A 23,512-nucleotide genomic window follows, 5' to 3' on the forward strand; every position below is an offset into this window, starting at 1 on the left:
CCCCGTAAATTCTCATTTTCCTCCTCTTTCACATTCTGGAGGCGCAAAATTGTCTGTGTTCGTTCCACTTGTAGCCCGATCAGCTGATTCTCCACCAGTTTAAGCTCTTTATTTGTAGCCTTCACGAGTGACGCACTTTCCCGAGCAGACTTCTCTGCCCCCCCCGCTGCTTCCTTAATGGTTTTCACTTCGCTCTCAATTAAGCCCACCCTTTGATCTGTTTCATTCAGATTGTCAACAAAGGGTTTTATAGCTTCACCAACCGCCCTCCGCACTACCTCCTCCAACGACTCTCCCTTTAGGGCAGCCGAAACTGACTTGCCCAGGGCAGGACTTTGTTTTTTTGTTGCCATTTTAGCAGGGGGGGAACCGCCAGCCGGATTCTGAAACTCAGCAAAGGGGAAGAACGAGCCTTCTTAGCTTCAGATCCCACCACTCCTTCACGTACGCTTGTAGTAACAGAAGGGATTTGCTTACTTGCAGGCTCTCGCCTAATTCTGCTCTTTGCCATTTCCCATGGCCCGGCAGCACTCGAGGTGCCGCGCACGTCCGCCGGCCTCCGTAGGGACAAACGGGCAATTAACCCCCCGCATTGATTCCGGGGGGCTCTTTCCGCAGCGTCCCGGACCCAGCCTCCCTCACTGGGAGTTTTGGGGGCTAATCTTCGCAGATCAGCCGCCCGGACAGGGTGCTCGGGCGCTTCCTCTCCAGCCCGCGAAGAGGAGCATCCGACATGGCTGAGAAAACGAAACCGAATCCACACAAAGACTGACTTAAAGGATTTAACGGGTCATTTGATCTCAATCTAGGCACAAATCCTAAAGAATAAACAAAGTAGTTCCCCTCATAATTTTTAAAAATCTTTGAGTGGGGACTGGATTAGTGTTTACAGAACGCATGGGCGAGACTGCAAATTTTCTCCCTCCTTTCCAGCTCCTTGATTTCCTTAATCCTAACTGCCAACATGGATGGTTGCCTGTCTGCTATTTTCTGCAGACAGCATGAGGGCAGCATACTTATACAGCCCTCATAACTCTGGTTTTTAGCAGTCAAGAAACAGGTTTTTTTTAAAAAAATCCATGAATATTTTGTCCTTAAGGGTATGATACATTGGTAGAGATTTTCAGCAAAATAAATTACAGACACATGGGTAGTTGCCTATCTGCAATGGATTGCAGTAGGTGGAGATTATATAATAACAAGCTGGGTCTTGTAAGATTCATGGGAGAAGGAAATCCTATCCAACCCATGCTGCCCCCCATTCTATCTCTTTCCAGCTTTCTCTTCACTTTCTTCCCTTACCTTGTTTTTTTCTCTCTCCCCCGCTTTTTTTCTACTTTCTTTCCCCATCCAATTTTCTGCTCGCTCTTTCTTCCCTGGCTTCTAGCCTCTCCCTACTCCCCACTGTCTCCCTGTCCCAGACATTACTGCTGTTATTTTTCCCCAACCTTCTGTCTTGCTGGGTTGCTGAGGCCTAGGCCTTGGTTGCACTTTGGTTTCTAGGCAACCCTACAATGCTGAATGTGGGGCTCTTTACATGTGTGCTAGATGTGAGTTTGATTAGGAGAAACCTCAGCTCATCTTGTGTTTAATGTGTGACTTGAAGCATACTTTTAAAACAGTGGAGTGTGCAAATTGGCTCCAGCAGGCATGTGGAGGCTAGAGGAGCATCTTCGTTTCCTTTTTCTCTTACTTTAACTAGTAGAGGAAGGCCATGGGGGAGGGCTTTTTGTCTTACTGCCAGTTCCACATGTGATTAGACAATGCAGGAAGATCCTGAACAAAAGAGTGGAACCGGCAGTAAGACAAATAGCTCTTACCCCAGGACCCTTCTCTGTGACGTAAAAAGTAAGGGGGGGGCAGTGGTGAAGAGACTTCTCCTTTTCTCGACATAGTCATGGGAGCCAATATGCACCTGTCCTGTTTTAAAAGTAAGTTTCAGGTCACACATTAAATGCAAGTTGAGTTGGCGTTTCCAGCTAGGCTGACAGATAGTACCCCAAGAGTGCTTGTTAATGGTTCCTCATCTTTTTGGAGAAGTATGGTGAGTGGAGTGCCTCAGGAATCGGTCCTGGGAACTGTTCTGTTCTACATTTTTTAAATGATTTGGATGAAGGAATAGAGGGAATGCTTATTAAATTTGCAGATGATACTAAATTGGGAGGGGTAGCAAATATAGTAAAAGACAGAGTGAGGACACAAGATGAACTTAGGCTGGTAAAGTGGGCTAAAACAAATAAAATTAATTTTAATAGAGATAAATGTAAAGTTCTGCTTTTAGGTAGGAAAAAATGCATAATTATAGGATGGGGAAAACTTGTTTTGGCAGTAGTATGTGCAAAAAGAATCTAGAAGTTTTAGTAGACCATACACAGAACATGAGTCATCAGTGTGATGTGGTAGCTAAAAAGGCAAATGCGATCTTGGGCTGAATCAACAGAAGTATAGTGTCCGACTCCAGATCATGCAAAGTGATGGTACTGCTTCTACACTGCTCTGGTTCGACCTCACCTAGAATACTATGTTCAGTTTTGGGCACCACAATTTCAGAAGGATATAGACAAGCTGGAGTATGTCCAGAGGAGAGCAACAAAGATGGTGAGGGGTCTGGAGACCAAGTCCTATGAGAAAAGGTTAAAGGAGCTCAGTATGTTTGGCCTGGAGAGGAGACGATTGAGAGGTGATATGATAACCATCTTCAAATACTTGAAGGGCTGTCATATAGAGGACGCTGCAGAGTTGTTTTCCGTTGTCCCAGAAGGTTGGACCAGAACCAACATGTTGAAACTAAATCAAGAGTTTTTAGCTAAACATTAGGAAGAACTTCCTGACAGAGTGGTCCCTCAGTGGAACAGGCATTCTCGGGAGGTGGTGGGCTCTCCTTCTTTGGAGGTCTTTAAGCAGAGGCTAGATGGCCATTTGACAGCAATGCTGATTCTGTGAACCTAGGCAGATCATGAGAGGGAGGGCAGGAAGGGTTACATCAGTGCTTAGTTCCCGTGGTCCCTTCTTACATGCCCGGGCTAATGCTGATCACCACTTTGGAGTCAGGTAGCAATTTTCCCTAGGCCAATTCGGCTAGGGATCCTGACAGTGTTTTGTCATCTTCTGGGCATGGAGCAGGGATCACTGGGTGTGTGTGGCAGGGGGAGGTAGTTGTAAATTTCCTTCATTGTGCAGAGAGTTGGACTAGATAACCCTACAGAAACCTTCCAACCCTATGATTCTATGATAAGGAATCATAGAAGCACATCTCAATCTTGTCTCCTCTACTGCAGCTTCCAGGTAGCTATCCCCTACTTATCTGCTGCACTTCCTACCCCCTTGCCCAGATTTTTGCTTTGTCTTCCCTCCCTTCCCCTGCCTGCATGTCTTCATCTCCCCCTTGCCCACTTTGGTTTATGTCCCCCAACCTGCTCAACTCTCCATCCTGGATTCCTGGTGCCAAAGAGAAAGGATAGAGAAGCAAATGAGTGGGAGGAGACAGCCTAGAGCCAGTACAGTGAGGGAAGAGAGAAGCAGGTGGGTGGAGGTGGGAAGCTAGCCAGAGCTGGCTTCCTCTTCCTTGCCTATTCCAGGTGGCTGTCACTGCCATGTTTTCAAACGGTATTTTTGAATTGCTATTGCAATCCAAAATGCCACCCAAACTCCAGGGGTTTTATTTTTATTTTTTGAAATCTACATATGTGCAATCGTTGCTTCTATCTAGGGGAGTGTACCTGCAAATTAGCTTTTTAAAGGCCTTTTTTTTAAAAAAAAAAGTGTGGGTTCTTCCTGTCTTTGCAAAACTCTGTACCATCTACGGCTGACCCTGTTTCATAGATTTACCTATTCCTATGGTTCCAGCCATTAGCTATTATTAGATAGATATTTGGATATGTATTATGTTTCAGTTTCCCCTTGGAAATGAGCTCTAAGGACACACCAAGGAGTGCTGCCTAAAGCAATGGGGAAGTTGGAGTTTATCTGTCCATCAGCCTCTTGCATGATTTGGCCTTGTCTGGCCCTTGCACCAGCCCAATGGGGAGGAGAAGGGGTAAAATGAATATAACAAAATAAATGAACTGAATGGAAGAAAGGTGGCCTATAAATTAAGTAAGTAAGTAAGTAAGTAAGTAAGTAAGTAAGTAAGTAAGTAAGTAAGTAAGTAAGTAAGTAATAATGAACATGAATAATTTTTTTAAAAAAAATGAAAACAAAATGAAAATGAAAAAAAGTGTACATTCCTAACCTGAAATGCCAGGAAGAGCATAAAGTTAGAAGTGGGGCACATTTTAGTTGTGGATCGAGTCTGAAAAATCTGCAATGCTGTGATTGGGGTTGTGTTACATTGGCAGAGCTGTGTGTGGGAAGCTGGCAAAGTGCTATTCTATTTTGGGGGCTGAAAGTAGCTCCTTTATTTTACTCTTTTTTACCTTTTGGAGAGATGAATAATAGTGCCATGAAGAAACAAAGGAAGTGCTTTGCCCATTTCCAGGCTTCTGATTCCCACTAATTAAGCACTAGCAGCTTTGCTGAAGGTAACGCCCCCACTTTGAATGTTCAGAAAACACAAGTCAAGATGAATCCCCACAGCCGCAGCAGCATCACAAGTAACAACCGTTCCTTCCGATGAACTCTGTCTGCATCTTGTGTGCAACACTCTGATTTTGAGTGAGAGCAGCCTGATCATGTATACAGCTTTGAAAAGGAGGCCTTTCTGCATTACTATAACATGTTAGATAGAACCCCACATAGCTTAAGCAATTGTGTCCATGCCATCACAACTAGTCCTCTCCCTGCAAAGGATCTGAGATAGCATAGAGAAGGTAGGCTGATGCACGTGCATTGCAATCTTATGCATGGCTGCTCCAAAGTCCTACTATCTTCAGTGGTCTTTGCTCCCAAGCAAGCATGCATAGGATTGCACTCAAGGTGAGGAACTCCTCATGGATGATTCATCCCATGATTACAGCTGAGCCTTCTCATTCATTTAAAATGGTCTCCATGGGGATAGCCATGAGATATAAAATAGGATCTAGTAAAGTGGTAGAAACTACTTGCAACTGACGAAAAGGACTATTTCAGCAGTGATCTGTGTTCAGTGGACATCATTCTGCAAGCTGTTAACCCTTTGTTGCAGTGGGTCCTTTAGTATGGTATTCCTTTATCTTTCTAGACACAGCCTTCAGCTATTTCTACAAATTATTTGCCCTGGTTTCAATGCTGTTGGAAAACGTTTGTTGACTGCTTCCCAATAACATGGTGGTGCATTTGGGCACCTCCCAGGGTTCCCCCAACTTTTCTCCAATCTTCCGCAAACCTGCTTTGCTTAAAAATTTTTGGGAACCATTGCAGCAAAGCCTGGAGGGCTGCCATGTGATTGGAAAAGTTCAAATTTTCCAATCCCACCCACGTGGCAGCAATTTTCCCTTCCCCCATCCCCACAGTAGCCATTGTTCTGCTGTTATATATGGCTTTTATAAAAAATTGGCAATCAAATATTGTTATATCATTATAACAATCAGTTCTCTAAATTCCCAGGTTTCATTTTTTAAAAAGTAGGTCTGTAGTTCCTTTTTGTTGCAGAGAGAAAAAGCAGAAACCATCTCTCTCTCTCTCTCTCTCTCTCTCTCTCTCTCTCTCTCTCTCTGATATCTGGGAATTCAATGAACCTGATACGCAGATTGGTATAATGTTATTTAACTGCTAATTTTAAAAAACTTTTAAAAACTGGTCATGGTGGAGAGGTGGCCACTGCCAGGGGACCTGGGAAGAGAAACCTGTCATGTGGAAACCTTTTTGCTGGTGTGCTGTATTGGCAGCCAAAATGGGGGAACTGCACAAGACTATCCTCATGTGGAAAAAACCTTCATGATAGCTTTTTTCTTTCCATTGGGAATCTGGTATTGGTTTTCCCATAATGTAAGTTTCTCAAACTTCATTTCAAAATACGTTGGAAAAGATTTATGAGTTTAGTTGATTGATTGAAAAATTTGTACCGCACTGTTCCAAAGCTCAGTGTGCCTTACAGCAATAGACAGAAATACACAATAAAATCCAATGTACACTACAAACAATCTTCAATATAAAGAGGCAAAATGTATTAGCCTATAATATATCAGTATCAGTACAGAGAATATAATCTTCAATTTAAAAAATTCCAGAAAGGTCAGTTTCAACTCCTCAAATCAACCTGTTCATAGCGCATCCCTTACAGGCAACAATCTCTGGGTGGGACCAACAACCGAAAAAAATGTCCAACAGATGACAGGAATACTTATTGACAGCCTTGTGGGTGCTGTAAAGCAGAGTTCCTAGGCTGAGTGGAAATTGTGCATGGGTTCATGCAGAGAGAAGTAGTCAGTTGGGATGGTAGTGATAGTGAACTAGCTTATGCAATGGTAGTAGAGAAGTATCATTTCTTTGACGCTGTCACCACTGCTTCATAGGACTTCCAATGAGTTCTATAGCAAGCTTTGTCAAATTCAGCACAAATTTCCCACCAGTGTTGTTCTAGATGTCTCCCAGCCCTCTTCAGGCCACCCAGCTTGGTGGTAAGCCACAGGGTGGAGTTCCACCCCAAAGACAAGAAAGGTCAATGAGGGACACCTTGTTGAGAGCTAGTAGGAGCTTCTCATTCCAAGCACTGCCTACTGTAGCTTCAACAGAGCATTTGTTTGGAATCCTTAAATCCCTAAGAACATTCTGAAAACCAAAAAGATCCATGAGTCTTCATGGGCAGACCATTTTATTGGCTCTACCATGACAACTTTGCTTGTCTGAGCAGGGTCTTCTCCTGTGGGTGCCACCTTGCAAAGGGGCAGGATCAACAACCACCTGTACACGTGCATTCTCTATTGTGGTTCTCACCTTGTGGAATGGCCTGCCTGAAATGATCAGGAAGGCTCCCATACTTCTGTGATTCCAAAAATTATTTAAAACAGTACTGTTCAAAAGGGCATATTTATAATGGTAAAGGCTATATTATAACAAAATGGTTCAGGAAGTCATTTTTAGAAAAGGAACAGGACTGTGAACTATACCACTGCATACAATATGTATAATCAGTTTGCTATAATATTATCTTACACTCATTGCTTTGCTTTTATACTTACATAATACAATTTTCTGCACTGTTGACCATATCACGTCCAATACTTATGCTCTGTTTCAGACTGCTGTAATCTTAGATCCATTATATTGCTTATTAGAGGTTTCATTCTAATGACTGGATTGACTTAACTCTGTAATTCACCTTGACTGTCGATGAGAAAGGGGAATTATAAATAAAATAAATAAAGAAAACTGAGTCCCATTATTCCATATTTCATTTGAATGACCTTGAATGCATTTATTATGGAAAGTTCTGCAAACCACCATAAGAATTTAATCGAGGCATTAGAAAAATAAAATCCTTTACATTTTCATTTGGAAAAAGGATCCCCAGACCAAGTCTCATCTATTTGTCCAACTTTCTCAAGCCCTATGGTACCGTGTTTATGGAAATGATGCTAAAATAAGCTGTAATTTCATAAGTCATATATCATTGCCCACTGAAAATATTTTGTGTGTAGTAGTACTGAGGATATATCCAGACATACTAAAAAATTCTGTTGAACTAGTACAATAAGTAGATGTAGTGAGCTCTGTAAGCAAGTTACTTACTTCTCCAAGTCTCCATGGTCATCCAGGAAATCAGAAGTGGAAAATGTGTCAACAATTTATGTTGAGGTGGATATCAGAGAGTCTGAACCATGAGTTTTACAATGTGTCAACTGACAGCTAATGTGGTCTAGTGGACAGAAGGCCAGACTGCTATCTAGGAGACTGAGGTTCAAATCCCTGCTCTGCCATGGAAGCTTGCTGGGTGACCTTGGGTCAGTCACTTTCTCTAGGCCTAGCCTAAAATAAATGTAATATTTTAATATATTGATTGTAACATGATACAAATTATGGATTTGTAAGATTAGTTGGCAACCTTATACAGTGGATATAATGGCAGAAAGCATGCCAGTACATCTATCTGATTATTCTGGTGTGAGTTAAAGAATTTGTGAAAATTGCTTGGGGAGGGGATGTAATTAAAGGTCCCTTGGCCAATCCTTCCTTTTTCCAATAAAGAAAGTTACAAAGCTATGTTTGAGTGACAGCTGCACATATATGGACTGCTCTGTTTGCTTACGCACTTACTGCTCCTACTCATTGCTTTATAAAGTGTTTTGGCACCTTGGGTACAAAATGCATTAAATAAAGCTCAATTCAATTTCATATGCTCTGTGCTGAATGTCAACCAGTTATGAAACACAATGCAGTTGTTCCCAGCTTATAGCTCCAACCAATAAATCTTCCATAGCTGGGAGGCTTTTGTACTCACCTTCCAAACTCCCCCAAAGTTGCATTTAGAGGTATTTCCTTACTGACATTCAGTCTGCCTGATATTGACAGAAAACATCAAACTAGCTGCCACAAGAAAATAGGTATTGATGGAGTGCTGCTGGGACAGCTCCCCAGAGGAGCGGCTAGCAGTTTAAGCCTACAGCTCCAAAGTATGCAGAGGTGGAAATCATGAATCCAACCTCCTGGGAATAGCAATAAAAATAAAATCATCTCAGAAACTGCTATATTGTGATATTGATGTAGCTCTATGGGGACACATGGACCCTATATATTAAAATCAGCCATTCTCTGCCTGCTGTAGGATGTAATGTAGAATATGCATCTAACATAAGAGATTGACTGAAGCCTCGGGTATGAGATTAAGAAAAGAAATGGCTGGTGATAGTTGACCAAGTTCTCTTGCCAGGTATGGGATTAGGTTTGGTAGCACATGCTGCATATCACAGGCTGCAGGACACTTTTCGATTATGAATATTATTTATGTAAGCACTTCATATGCCACGCTTTCACAATTACAAAGCAGTTACAAAATAGTGTATAAAAACTTTTATACACTATTTTGTCACCAGTTTTACAGATTAGGAATAAAGAGCTGTTGCAGTCTGAAGAGAATTATTTAACTGACCTAGAGCAGTTTTGTAATTTAAAAAAATGTGAAAGTACCACATTTAACTTTTAATATAGAAATGTCCAACCAGCAGCACTTTAAACAATAAGAAGGTGAACTGTCTGCATGAATTACTGGAGAAGAGGCAAAAATGAAATCTAAATCAGCCCACGGTATAAAATCTAAATCAGTCCACGATATGAAATGAAATCTAAATCAGTCCACGGTATGAAGGTAGGAGAAATCTGGTTTACCACTGATTTAAAGTATGTCAGCAGGCCATATCAACACTGAAAGAATGGTCATTTCATAGTGACTTTTTACACAACATTTTGTGTTTAGTAGCAACACCTGAGTAGAAAGTACATGAATGCAACTTTCATTAAGGAGAGCACCCATGTGTACTATTCACTCCTGGTGGACTGGACCAGAGCAGAGAGTTTTGGAGGGGACAAATCTGTGAAAGAAGAAAACATTATTTGCAGGAAAGGCATTTTGTTATTATTAATTTGATGTTAGGGAGGGCAGTAAGAAAAACTAAAGAACAACTAAAATGATGTAAAGAAATAATTATCTCAGACTGAGAGCCATTAGTGAAAATCCTGAAAACAGAAAAGGTACTACTGCCAGGAGAACTAGAAATCTTAGATAAAGAGCATTTAAAACATTATGCAATGAAAAGAAAAACAAAAAAAATCAAAGGTTTCCAAATCTTGTTGGAATCTGTTGAATGTCCTGGGCCAACAAAATGAACTTACAGCTGACTAAGACTGAAGGAATGAAGAAACTGATCTCGTGGTAGTAAAAGGCACAGAGAGGAAAGGCACAATAAATAAGAATATGCAGCAGCTGGACAGCTCACTGGAGGAAGCCAAACTTGTAACTAGAGATGGGCACAAACCGGAAAAAACCCAAACCATGTGGTTCGTGGTTCATCATATTTCACAAACCACGAACCAAGAAATTTCACAAACCTGCCCCTGGATCGTGAACCAGTTCGTTTGGTTCGTGAAAACAGCACATCCAGGTTAGAAATCGTCACTTCCGGGTCAGCAGAAGGTCTGCAGGAAGTCCATCCCTTGTTGCCTAGGAAAGTGATTGATTGGCACCAGGCTGTCTGCAGTGACGAACCAAAAAACGAACCAAACGAACCAACCTAAAAGTTCATGGTGGTTCAGTTCACGAACCACGAACCAGCCTGGTTCGTGCTTAATTTTGGTTCGTATTTCAGTTTGTGCCCATCTCTAGTAACAACACTACCAGTAGAAAGACAATGTCTGATCCAGATTCTGCAACTTCCAGTGACTTCTGCTGTTCAGCTTGAGACCAAAGGCTTGTTTCTTGGAACTCAAAGATCAAAGTGGAAGGACTTTGAGAACACTTAGTAAATAGAACTGGCATATTGTCCCTTAGACACCCAATGCCCAAGAAGAAGGAATGTAAATAATTCTAACAAATGGAACCTATCCATGCACACTCTTTTAGGGGGAAGGAGAATTGTCTCAGTCACTTTCCAGCAAATTTTCTGAAATAGATTTAGAAAGGCAACCCTGTCTATAATGGTACAGATTTAGGAGACAACAGGAAAATGATCAGTTCCTGGATTAAGGAGTGGTAAAATCTTTGAGTCAATTTAACCCTTTTCAGTCATTGTATTTTACCATGCATATGGGGAGAACATGCCGTATACAATCCAATGTAACTATCAGAAAAGGACAACAAAGTAAAATAGTTCTTCTGTGGAATTGTGGAAAATCAAGAGAAATTTTGTAAAGTCAACATGCTTATTACATATCAGCTGAATTTTCTCCTGCTTTCTGACGGTTTTCTGTGATTCAGGTAAAATGATAAGGGAGCAAAGACATTGGAATATGCTTTCCAAAACTGATTTTAATGTCAAATAACTTTAGACTATCCTGTTTAGTTTGTTGCCTCATAACACAGTCAGGAAAATGTTCATGTGCCTAAAAGATATAACCTTCAACACATGGCTATATTTCTTTATAACATTTTTAGGTCATCTTTCTTCCAGAACAGGTCTTAGGGCAGCCTTTAGGGATTTTAGGGTCCAACAAGGCAGACACCAGTTCAAAGGATAGGATAAAACTGTACTGGATACCCCGCACAAATCTATTTACCTTGAAGACAAACCATTGAGGAACCATGTAAAAAGTGCCACTTTCAGAGACAAGAGCAAGTGGAGCCCTCTGAGGAACCACCTCAGCAACGTCCCAGTACCCATGATGCTCCCTCAGACTTTCTTGCCTCTGATACCAGAAGAAATATATTTCATGGCAGCCCTGAGTGAAAGCTATATCTAGTTACACCTTCTAAACCTTAAACTATAACTGGCCTTGCATTGCCAGATAAACATTGAGGCCTTCCCTTCAGGCTAAGAAACCAAAAGATGCACAAACATCTCAGCCCAGAGCCATTGCTACTTGCTGATATTTCATTTTGGGCCTCCTTTCCTAGTTATTTTAAACTAGGAGGCAGGTGGTCATGAAAATACTCACCTACAGGGATTAGGGTAATCATGATGTACCTACTTATAACATTTGATTAAGTAATCTATAATCCCAGTATTTGAGAACCATGCTGGTTGTAATGAAAAAGGTGCAACAGGATGCATGATTGACTTGTAAATCTAGTTCTCTATGTCTCTCCAGCTCATCTAAAATCAGTCTTGTGCATTTCTCCCAACTGGGCAAGTTCTCATTCTCTCTCCACAGACAATTTGCACATTATATCAGGTATATTTCTTAGCATGTACAAATTACAGGGATCCTTCCCCTCACTTTGCATATCCATTTTGGGCTCTTTTGGAGGCCTCTTTTTTGGAAACTGTTTAAAGTGTATTAGGGTCTACGTATGTTAAAATGGGTTTTGTTCCTCCAGCAGTTTCTGCAGCTAGAAAAGTATGGCACATAATATCATGACAATATCAATCTGACCTGTTCTCACATGCTAAATTAACATTATGGCCAAATCCCAATTTAAAAATTGGGAAGAAATCTTTCTCATGGAAGGCTTGGACAGATAAGGGAATTTTTTACTTTAGATCAATTGATAGGTAAGAATGATGAGTTTTTGTCATTTTTCCAACAAAGGTCTAAATATGATTTGCCAACTTCTATTGAAAGGCAATATTTACAACTGCAACATTTGTTGGTGTCCAAATATGGGCTGGCATCTTTGAGTGCTTCAGACTCTCCCCCATTTTTGGAGATTCTTATTGAATCAATACAGAAAGTGAAATCTGCAATATTTGTATATCAATAATTGAGGTTGATTAATAAAAATGATACACATAATCTTAGAGATGAATTGAATAATTATGTGGAGCATCTAATTTTGTTAAAGCAATGGGATAAGGCCTCAAGCCATATACCTATTGCTACTATGGATCTTAAGTTGCAACTTGCAACTTATTCAGCAAAAAATTATTTTTAGAGTATTTTGGTCACTACAGCATCTTTTTGCTAAAGATTTAGCACAGTGTCTAACTATTGGTGGTATAATTCACAAAATGCATCTTTTAAGCATATGCTTTGATCATGTTTAGTCATTTGGGAGAAATTTATTAGTCATATTAATTGAGCGTTAGAAAACTCATTTATATTTGAGGATGTTAATACGCTGATAAACTACTTGCCTGTCTCTTGGAATCTAACTGATGGACAACAGAAATGGACCCTCCAAGCCCTTACAGTTGCTAAAAGACTTATACTTCAACACTGGAAAGACAAAAACCCTGTAAGTCACTGGACTGAAGACCTTATAAACTTATCAGCATTTGAACATATCACACACAGCAGTTTGGCTAGGGATCCTGATGGTGTTTTGACATCTTCTGGGCATGCAGTAAGGTTCACTGGGTGTGGGTGAGTAGGAGGTAACTGAATTTTCTGCATTGTGCAGGGAGTTGGACTAGATGACCCTAGAGGTCCATTCCAACCCTATGATTCTATGATATAGGAGGTAACTGCACAGACTTATATTTAGAGATTTGAAAATATTTTATAGATACCTATGTATAGATTTGCCAATAGCGTTTTTGTAGCCAACATTGTATTCATTCTTTTTTTTTCCTGTTTGCTTTTTCATTTTTATTTTTGTATGTTTTTGCACTAATAAATTAAAAAATTAAAAATTAAAAAAAGAAAAAAACTTGCACACTATATTAGGGGATATGCATAGTATCTATTGTAGGTGAACTGGAGAAGTGTGGAGGAAAAGGAAGCACAAATCCATTATCTAAATAAAGGGGAGCCTAGGACAATTAGTTGCAACCTTTTCCAAAAGGAAAATACTTCCCTAGCTGTTTATAAAGTAATTTTTGCTGTACTTTCTCTGTTTTCCTGAAAGAAAAATGATCTTACTTAAAAGGCTAAACCTAAATACATATGAGAGAATATTTCACAAAAAAACTTTCAACAACACAAAATTCAGGCCCTTGTCATTCAGTCATTTATGGCAGGCCAGGGAAGGGATAAATGCATTCACACAAACACCCTTCATGTATTCAGGCCGTCAAGCTCCCCACCACTAACAACATGTACACTATTCCAGTATCAGTTTTCCCAGCATTGTTTGTTGTAGCAGCAATCCCATCCCTTCAGGTTGTGGCACATTTTTAGGACCCCATTGCCTGCCTCATGGTGCCATTTTCTATTTTTCAAATACATCTCCTTCCCTTGTAATACTAATGTTATTATGTAGCCATGAGGGCAATGAGCTACCTCAGGGCATTGGCTTCATTTGACGTCACTAAAGTTATCATGTAAGCAGATCTCAGTGGTTACTTCATGAGGACAGGACATTTATAAAGCACCAAGAAGAACTATCCACACCTGTGAACTGGCATAAATGAGGTAGGCATTTGGACAAGTTTCAGGGAACACGAGAGCCGGAGTGTCAGACTAAGATCTGGGAGGCCCAGGTTCAAATCCTTACTCTGCCATGGAAACTCACTAGGTGACTTTGGGCCAGTCACACTCTTTCAGCCTAACCTACCTCACAGGATTGTTGTGAGGTTAAAATAGAGAAGAGGAGAACAATATGGGCCTCTTTGGGTCCCTGTTGGAGAGAAAGGCAGGGTATAAACAAACAAACAAATCTCATCCTCTCTTCCCTTTCTTTCTGAAAATGTTCATTATCATTTGGATCACCCAATGTTATTGAATTGAGCTTTAACAGTGCACTCCTAAACAGAGTTACTCCAATCTAAGCCCATTTATTTCAGTCTAAGACCATTGAAATCAAACACCCCCATGCCTCCCTGCTTAAATCTTTGATACTGTGTCTTTCTGTTTCTACATAGGGGACTATGATCAGTTAAAGGAATAATCCACTGTGCATCACTGCCATCCTGTGCCATAGTCACTCTAAACGTTACTTCCTTCACGAGTTCACCTCGGAGCCAACCTGGCCTCGCACAGACATACAGCAGCTCTGAGGAATGAAAAAAAGGAGAGCCCCAATGGCCTTGGAAAGCTGCTATTGGGGGAGGGAGAGCACCATCCTTTCTCCCAAGCTTTTTTCCCCATACAAAAACAGTGTGAAGGGAGTGTGAGGGGGGAGTTTTCCCATTTCTGCTACTGCTGCGTTTGGAGATATTGTGTGCATGTGCAGCTGCAGAAATGGAAAAAACTCTCCCATCCTCGCACTGGTTTTGCAAGGGGAAAAGACTTGGAAGAAAGGCAGGAGCTTTCCCTCACTGGACAGCAGCTTTCCAAGCCCATTTGGCCTCTGTTTTTTTATGCAAACCATTCCCCAGACATGCTGCCTCTATATGTGAGCCCAGGTTGGTTCCATGGCAAACTTGTGAAGGAAATAACATTTAGAGTGACCCTTAGTTGACAACCCAGCATAAAGGGAGAAGTATTTTCCTTTATGGGTCCTATCCCTCCCAAACATATTGAGAACAATGCAAAATAAGGTTTTAAACTGGGTTTTCTTTTTAATTTATTATTTAAAATAATATTCAAGGGGAAATACTTAATTGCCTCAACTTGGTGCCGGTAAGAAGGAATAGGATGTTGTAGGTCTTGGAGCAGTTTGTAGTTTGAACTGAAGAGGTCATAAGATTCCTAAGCACTTTCTTGATAGCTCTGTAAATCATGAACCTGGCTCACAATGACTCCTGTGTCTCTACATCTGCTTAAACCTGGCTCACAATGAACCTAGTGTTGCTACTGCTTTTGCAAGCAGCTTCTTTTATACTTGCATATTTTAGTTGCAGAAAGATTGATGCTCCACCACCAAAAAAGAATTCAAGCAAGTGTCCTTCCTCATAAATGTGGCTCATAATGATCCTATAATTATATTTTAAATATTGTAGAACACCCTGTAAGAACAGAGATGGCTTATGAGGTCAAGTGGGATGAATTAAAACTAAGGGAGTCAGGTGGCTTGGAAATTTAACTTTTAAGAGGGCATTATTTTCTATGAGAAGACCTGGCCTCCAGAGTTCCAGCAAGCAAGCTTCCTGGGGATCCAGGAGACTGCTTGCCATTTTCTGGCTGTTGGGGAGGCTCTACTATCTCTTCTGCCCAAATGGCCAGGGCTGTAAGTGGGAAGACAGCTTGCAACAAGGCCCCAGAGCAACCAGCCAGTGGGGTAATGGCATCTCATGTGGGCATTCCTTTGGGTCCAGTTTGGTCCTTCCTTTCCTTTTAAAGGATCGTGACTGAGGGGAGGGTAAAACTGTCCTCCTGAGACCAGGTTTACGCTGCCATGGGAAATAATAGCCGAAAGACTATTTCTAGATGCCTGGTTTCTACATGCCAGGTCTACCCAACTATCAGTTGTTGGTTCACTCAACTGTTTAGTGGTGCCTATTACCTTTACATTTTTATTTTAAATTTGACATTTATTGGGGGGGGGGAGTAGCCCAAAAGCTGTTTGTTGGGGCTAGCTTCCTCTCTCTCCCTCCCCATCACTGGCCTCCTTGAAATTTAAAACTTTCTTGAAATTCCAGAATATAAATGTTCATTACTCTTGTAATTCTGGGAGTCTTTTAGGTCATTTTGGAGATCCCTGAGCTGACCCAAAGCAGCTAACATCAGTATATTTTCAGCTCTTGAACATCTGAATGCATACCGCTAGAATAAAAATCATAACAAGAATTGAGCCAGAGTTGATCTAGCTATAACCCAGTTCCTTCTTCAGCTTTAGAAAGCCAGGGATGCACTGGACCTGAACTTGGCTGCACAAAGGTAGAGTCTGAACGAAGCCAGCTTTCATAGCCAAGGGGATCAGCAGGAACTTCTCAGCAAATCAGTGACTGTAACAACTGGAAAGAAAATGGACCCTGCATTTTTTTTTGACAGTTTTGGGTCTCAGAGTTTCTTTGCCAATCCCAAGGGCAGCAGTTATGTCAAGAAAAAGATAAAACAGTTATGCAGCTCTGTAGATGCTTTATACATCTAACTATGTGCATGCATGTGGGCAAACACACAAATGTATATGCATAGCCATGATTTGGTGAGTGTGAAGAGAATGACCAAAAGGAGCCACGCTGTTATAACAGTTGATAGCAAATATAGTAAGATGTTCACTGAAAAATGGACCTATCCATAGATTATGAGAGACAACCCTACACACATGTGAATCCTGATTGAAAATGGCATGTTTTGGATGATGGATGATGGAAAAAATAACATAATGATGTTAAAAACTGTTCTTAGAGGAAGCTCTGTAGCATACTGTCATGGCTTTTTTATAGGGTGATGAGATTTTAAAACCAAAAAAGACCGCTCTAAACTTGCTAATCTTACTGTATAACACAGACGGATCATGTTCTTTCAGTAATTATCACTTTGTCAAACCCACTCATTTTTCCCCTGTAGGGAGCAGGGAAGAGTAGTAAATGCAAATTAAAAGGAGATGCAGAACAAAGGGGGAACTTATTAAGGTTTATCCTTCCCTTTCTTTCTATCTATTTATATGAAATGAGCTTCAGCAGAAAAGAAAAAAAAACAGTTCTCCGAGTTCTTACCATTGGGCCAGAAAATAATAGTGCTAAGGATGTACTAATATTTATGTTGTTGCCTGGTATAGTCATACTTTCTGATCCTGACTTCTTCTTTTATGAGGATGAGTTCACAGAATCAGCTGAAGCACTAGCAAAACTCTGAGATAGTTTCATTATCTCCCAGCATGTCTCCCATTGTTAAGCCATTTCTTGACAAAATAAGAGAATGAGCCAAATCATGCAGCAGTTTCACAAGAAAAGTAAGTGATAACTACAGTTTTCAGGTGAAAATAATGGTAGAAGAATGAACTCAAATGTGATGACAGCAGAACTGCTATATTTCACTTCAGATCGTTCTGGCATATTTTGGAAAAATGCAGTTTCATTTTGCCAATCAGCAACCAGATTCTTCAATCAACCTCTGTGCATGTGCTTAGCATAGCCCAAGAATATCCCTGGTAACCATAGAACTTCAGTGCATGAACAGAGGTCTTTGGTGCATTATATCATACATCCCCCTCACACTGGAAACTTCTTTTAAAATCTGCTTTGCTTTCAGAATTCTATGCCTACACACTGGGGATACATGGACACTGAGGCTACAAACCTAACAGCACTGAACAGCAGATTCTGTGCCTGTTAACATGAATGTCTAATGCTTCTAATAGTAGCCAGTTGCACTGTCCTAGCTCTTCCATTTTAATAGCAGAATCCAAGCACTAAAACATAGCATTATACTGCCATATGAATGCTGCGTCTAAAATGCTCTGTCCTCTGACTGACAGTAGTTCTTTTGGGATCAGGCCAGCATCTTAACTAGTGATGTTACAAATTCCTCTGCAAATGTGTTCAATGGTCAAACTTATCATGCTCAGAGGTGATGTGAGCCAGTCACTTGATCAGTTCATGCAGAGCAGCCATGAATGACTGCCAAACTGGTTTGCATTAGGTTTTCCCAAAACTGCACATGCACAAAGATGCTACTGATTCAAACTGATCAGCAACCATTAGAATCATAAAGACTACTTAGGCCAACATAGAAGCATATGGTTTTTACTGAAACACAGCATGTATTGATAACCGATTTATAGAATTTGTGACTGATCTAATAGTCCATTTAAACAATTTAAACAATGCTGAACAGAGCAGTTATAGGAGGGTAGCAGAATTCAATCAAGCTGCATGAGAACACACATACATGAAAAGTCACTTGTGCTGTATTGCATAGTTAGTAAGGAATATGAACGGATCAGCAAACTATTGAACTGATTGTTGAAAAATCAGATCTCTTGTCAGAACCAGCAAACAAGCTGATTTGGTGGGTGTTCATGGACCCCTAGTCTTAATAGCCAGTAATTTTAAAATCAATTTTCCAGGCATGTTTACATATCAATTGTTATCTCCTTCTAGGTAACCAGCTAATGGGAGTGTGAAAAATGAAACTCCCGAGTCCTGAGCCAAAGACATACACAGAAATTGCTGTTTTGAATCATTACTGAGATTCACTGGAATGATAATGCAAATCGAAGACGCATAGAATAACAAAACTCCCTTCTCAAAAAAAAATCCTTTCCAATCAGACCCTTGCAACGGAGGAGCACAAAGCGCTCCCAGCCAATTCTAAACTTCAGAAAGCTACCATTCTCCTCTGCCCCCAATCTTGGTGGGTGGAGAGAGAGTTTTCCTTTGAAAGTAGAAAGACAGAGCTTGTTCAGGGGGCATAGAATTTAAATCCTTTGTCCAGTTTGCTTGGGAGTTCTTAGAAGGACAGGCAGAAGACACCCCACTGCAGTTTTGGTGACATTTGGTTGAAAACAACACCACAAAGTGTCTCCCATAGGGAATAATGGACATACAGTTACATGGTGGGGGCTTGTTCAGGTGCCTGTAGAATTTAAACCTTTTGTTCAGTTTGCTTGAAATTGTGATGTTTTGTTTAATTTTTTGAAGAACAGGCAGAAGACATTCCACTGCAAATTTGGTGATACTTGTTTGAAAAACAACTCCAGCAACCCCCGCCCCATGTCATCCATAGGGAATAATGGAAAAACTGCCAATGTCATTCCTTACTTTGTTAAACAGACTACAACACAGAGGTATGGCAAATGGATAGTTTTCAGTGTCAGTCAATTACTGTAAGAGTACAAAATTAAATTAATGTGAGGAGCGTGCGGGGTGTGTGTGTGGCTGTGCAGATCTTTAGAGAGAGAACTGTGTAATGTGCAAATCTGATGCCATTATCTTTATAAACAGTTGCCCCAGATCCTTGAATAGATTTCCCACTGAAAATAATAGTCCAGAAAGAAAAAATATGTAAGGTTTTACTTCTGAACTGATAATATCCTACTCAAAAATAAACAATCACAGTAAAACATTTCCCCCAAAGTCCGGATCAGAAATTATAACAAACAGTTCCTCGGTGCATACCCCTTCCAGCTACATTCCTTCTCTTATATGAATCACATAAGACTTTTCTATTTTTGCACCATTGTCAGTTTACAGTCTCAGATCATGGGTCATTGACAGATACAGATTCCCAGTTCCTGTCTTCTCTCTGCACTGTCTGCAGCCAATCTTGTGCAACTCTTTTCGATGAAGCTGACCTCTCTGCCCTTCGCTTTTTTTGATGATCTTTGTCATACACACCCCAGAGATCTGGCCTCAGACTGGTTGTCACTCTTCTTCTTCTGATTTCCTCAGCAACCTTCTCGGTTAATTGCACACAATCTGGTTCCCTCTGTTTGGCTCCACTCTCACCTAATTGGTTTTCTGATGCCCCCCGACAACGTTCTGTGACACTGTTTAAGCCTTGGCCACTTCATAGTTGGCTGAAGAATACATTATAGAAAAATATTGAATTATATATCTCTCCTTTCTGTTTTACTATATGTTATGGAAATCTGTTTTATTACTGTCAAATGCCTGTCTATATGAGTTTTATAACAACATTAATTCATTTGTGTTATGATCTTTTTAAACATGATATTAATAATGATTGTATATTTTCTGAAGTCAATTCGAAACTAGTTTCAACACAGAAAAGTAGTCTGAACAATTCTGAGAGCAGTCATATTGTGGTAGAATACACATTCATAGGCTTATTATTCTAATCTATATCCTTTTTTCTTCTAGCTGGGTAAGACCATAAGACTATCCTATGAGATACACAGACACACCTTCATTCACATCTCTAGCATCCTGAATATCTTCAGGGCAAGTAACAGAAGCTTGAAAAAGGTGTAGGTCTTTGACAACTTCTTTCAAATTCCATTAGGAAGTATAAGAGAAGAAATTTAGAGAGGGTGAAGACAAAGGACAAAAGAAGCAATGCAAGGGGTGGGATTGAGTCAGATGGGCCAGTTACATTTTCAAGGCCTGTTGAGTCAAAGCCAAGAACTGAATGGCCCTTAAGCATAGGTTTTTTACAGCAACCAATTTGGAAGGCAGCTCAATTCATGAACTGTTACTAATACCATAGTAGATGCTTGATATTCTCTAATACCCCTGGTAGACTTCAGCTCAAGAGATCTCACCATTTAATTGTACTCTTCTGAGGTTTATTTTGTGAGTAGGGGTAGTTGTTTCACAAATCAGTGTAGTCTTCTAAAATGGCCAGATCCTGGAGAAAAGATTGTAGTTTCTTTATGTTAAACTTATAATGGCCAGAATGCTCATTCGTGTTGCAAATGTTTCTCCTCTGCTTTCTTTACTACATTACCAAGAGTAGCATCAGGGTCACATACCACTTTTGATGAAAATACATTTTTCATTTACTTTCTTTAAAAACCACAAGAGAAATAAATGAACTTTGCACTATAGGAAGCAAGAAGCATTGATACTTGAAGCCTGACAGCTGCTTCATCACTGTAATAGAATCAATTCCCACTATTATTTGAAAAGCTACTATGATTTAGAAAACCAAACCCAACAGGACCATCACTAAGGGATGGAATCACATATGCCCAGTTGAAGAACTAGATAACTGGCTGCTGCTGCTTCCTCTTTCTCCTCCTCTTCCTCCTATCTGTTGTCTTCTGCCAAGAAGTGAAGACATTTTGTTTCATTTGACATACTTCCAATAATTGTTGTTCGCCCTGTTTTTGGTGTTTCGTGTTTATATATTTTGTTTATATGTTTTTATTGAATTGCTTTTGTATTATATTAAATGCTATTATGATGTTCAACTGTTCAAATGTTTTCATGTTAACTGCCTTGGGGACCCTATTAGGGTGGGAAAGTGGCATATAAATGTTTTAAATAAATAAATATGCAGACTCACTGTGGCCTGTGTTTGTCATATGCAATCTTGATGTTTTCTCCTTTTCACCAGAAGTCAAAGAACTGAAAGAGGTAGTGTGAGAGCCAAGCTACAAGTGACACAGGTTGGACGCTTGTCAGCTTCCCTCAAGTTTTGATAGGAAATGTAGGCGTTCTGGTCTTGTAGCTTGGCTCTCCATTTAATTGACATTTACAGAGCGGCAGTCTACGGGAGGGAGAACATGCGGTCAGGAGGGGAGTGCAGGCATTGGATTCTCACTGGGCACCCCCTTCCCCTCCGCTTGGTGTGTGGGGGTTTCTGTAAACTTCAGTTAAATGGAGAGCCAAGCTGTAAGACCAGGATGCCTACATTTCCCATCAAAACTTGAGGTAAGCTGACAAGTGTCCAAACTGTGTCAGGTGTCACTTGTAGCTTGGCTCTGAGAGCCGAAACAGACGTGACGAGATACCTAGGTTCAACTCGTGTTCTCTTACCTCAAGGTTTGTCGGGAAGTATAGGGATCCTTACAGCTTAAAGTTTATGCAGCTCCAAGCCGCACGGCTTCAGGTGGGGGGCAAGCGAGCAAGGGGGAAGATGCAGTGATGCCCTTGCCCAGCCCACGCAGAGTGATGCCAGGCTGCACAGGGAGAGCAGGAGGAAAGGTGCCCAGAACATTGCTGCATCTCCCCCCATCCCGCTCGCCTGGCCCCCACCTGAAGCCGCGCAGCTCGGAGCTACATAGCTCACCATCGCTCTGTGGGGGCTGGGCAAGGGGTGGGTGGAGTGACAGTCTGTGTGATCGGGGTAAAGGCAGAGTACACCAGGCTATGCAGCTCTGGGCCATGTGGCTTTGGGCAGGGGCCAGGCGAGCAAGGGGGGAGATGCTCTGGGCGCCTTTCCTTTTGGCTCTTCTGGTGCAGCCAGGTGTCGCTCTGCAGGGGCCAGGCCGGGTGAGGGGGGGGAGATGAAGCGATACTCCATGTAAGCGGGGAAGGGAAAATGCCACGATGCACCTCGAGAGCAGGAGGAAAGGCACCCCACACCTGCACTTCCTGCTGCTCTGTAAATGCTAAACTTTAAGCTGCAAGGACACCTACACTTCCCGACAATCCTTGAGGTAAGATAACACGAGTTAAACCTAGGTATCTTGTCACGTCTGTTTCGGCTCTGAGTGACTGATTACTGTTTTGTGCATGGACCAGGAAGACATACATTCACGTCTTGCCTCTACTGTGGGCCCCCAAGTGAACTGCTTCTACTTCACCAAACTACTGTCTCAGCCTTGATTCTCCATTTGTACAATGGGAATAGTAGTCATTGCTGTGGGAGAAACAAGAAAAAGAAGCACTTCTGTAGTAAATGCTCTACTGTGAGTGATACTGAGATGCAGGTTTCAAGTAGCTCAAGAAGAAAACTGTTCTATATCGAGACTTGCCATTGTCTTAATTTCACTCCACTTTCCAGCTTTATTTTGGCATACACAGAACCCTGTATATATCTCATTTTAAGCCAATCCATGTTTTATTTTGTTTATCCTCTGCATCTGCCTGGACTTTTAATGTCTGGTTTCAATTTATGACTTCTCTGATGTTTTATATTTTTATTGTGTAAGCTACTTCAGGCAGATTCACTGGAGATGTGTCATAGAAATTTTCCAAATAAATAAATAAATAAATAAATAAATAAATAAATAAATATTATTTATGATCATGATCCTATTTATGATCCTTATGATTCTCTGGCCTAGGAGACAAGAAAGAGGAAATGGAAGTGGGGGCAAACAGAAATAACCAGCAAGAGATTCGAACAACCATACCAGGAGTTGGGTGGGTGAGGGTATAAGAAGTTTTGGGCGAAGAAGCAATATTAATAGGAACTGTAGTTCTCAGTTATATGGATATTTTTATATAAGATTACCCACATTTGCTGGAAAGAAAAATAATTTCTTGGTGTCCACCTGAAATGTTTTGTTTTTCACTTAGCTAGGGCTGTTCTTTCCCCTCCATGCATTGTGTAAAACTGATAATATTGTGGAGGATCCTGTGACTCCCTTCCACTAAATGACAAGCCTTGCTCTAGGTGGAACTTTGCTTTATGTAATGAAGGCATCCTCTATTGGAGAAATACTCCTCAGTTAGTATATAGGAATTGTAATGATTCTAACATATATACAAAAACATATCCCAGCTTCTTCTTTTATACATAACAATATGCCTTACTAATTATCACAAGAGGAGTACCTAAATAAAATAAGACAATAGCGTTTATTAAAAATGCTGATAAGGGTAAC

The 23,512-nt window shown here is 40.8% G+C and overlaps 1 protein-coding gene across 1 annotated transcript in view; it reads right to left on the reverse strand.

The window, feature by feature from the left end:
• CAMK2A (calcium/calmodulin dependent protein kinase II alpha) overlaps positions 1 to 23,512 on the reverse strand; it is a 179,236-nt gene that overhangs the window by 130,702 nt on the left and 25,022 nt on the right. The gene's annotated exons all lie outside the window — the stretch shown is intronic.

This window comes from Eublepharis macularius, chromosome 4 (genome assembly GCF_028583425.1).
Source record: "Eublepharis macularius isolate TG4126 chromosome 4, MPM_Emac_v1.0, whole genome shotgun sequence".
NCBI lineage: Eukaryota > Metazoa > Chordata > Lepidosauria > Squamata > Eublepharidae > Eublepharis > Eublepharis macularius.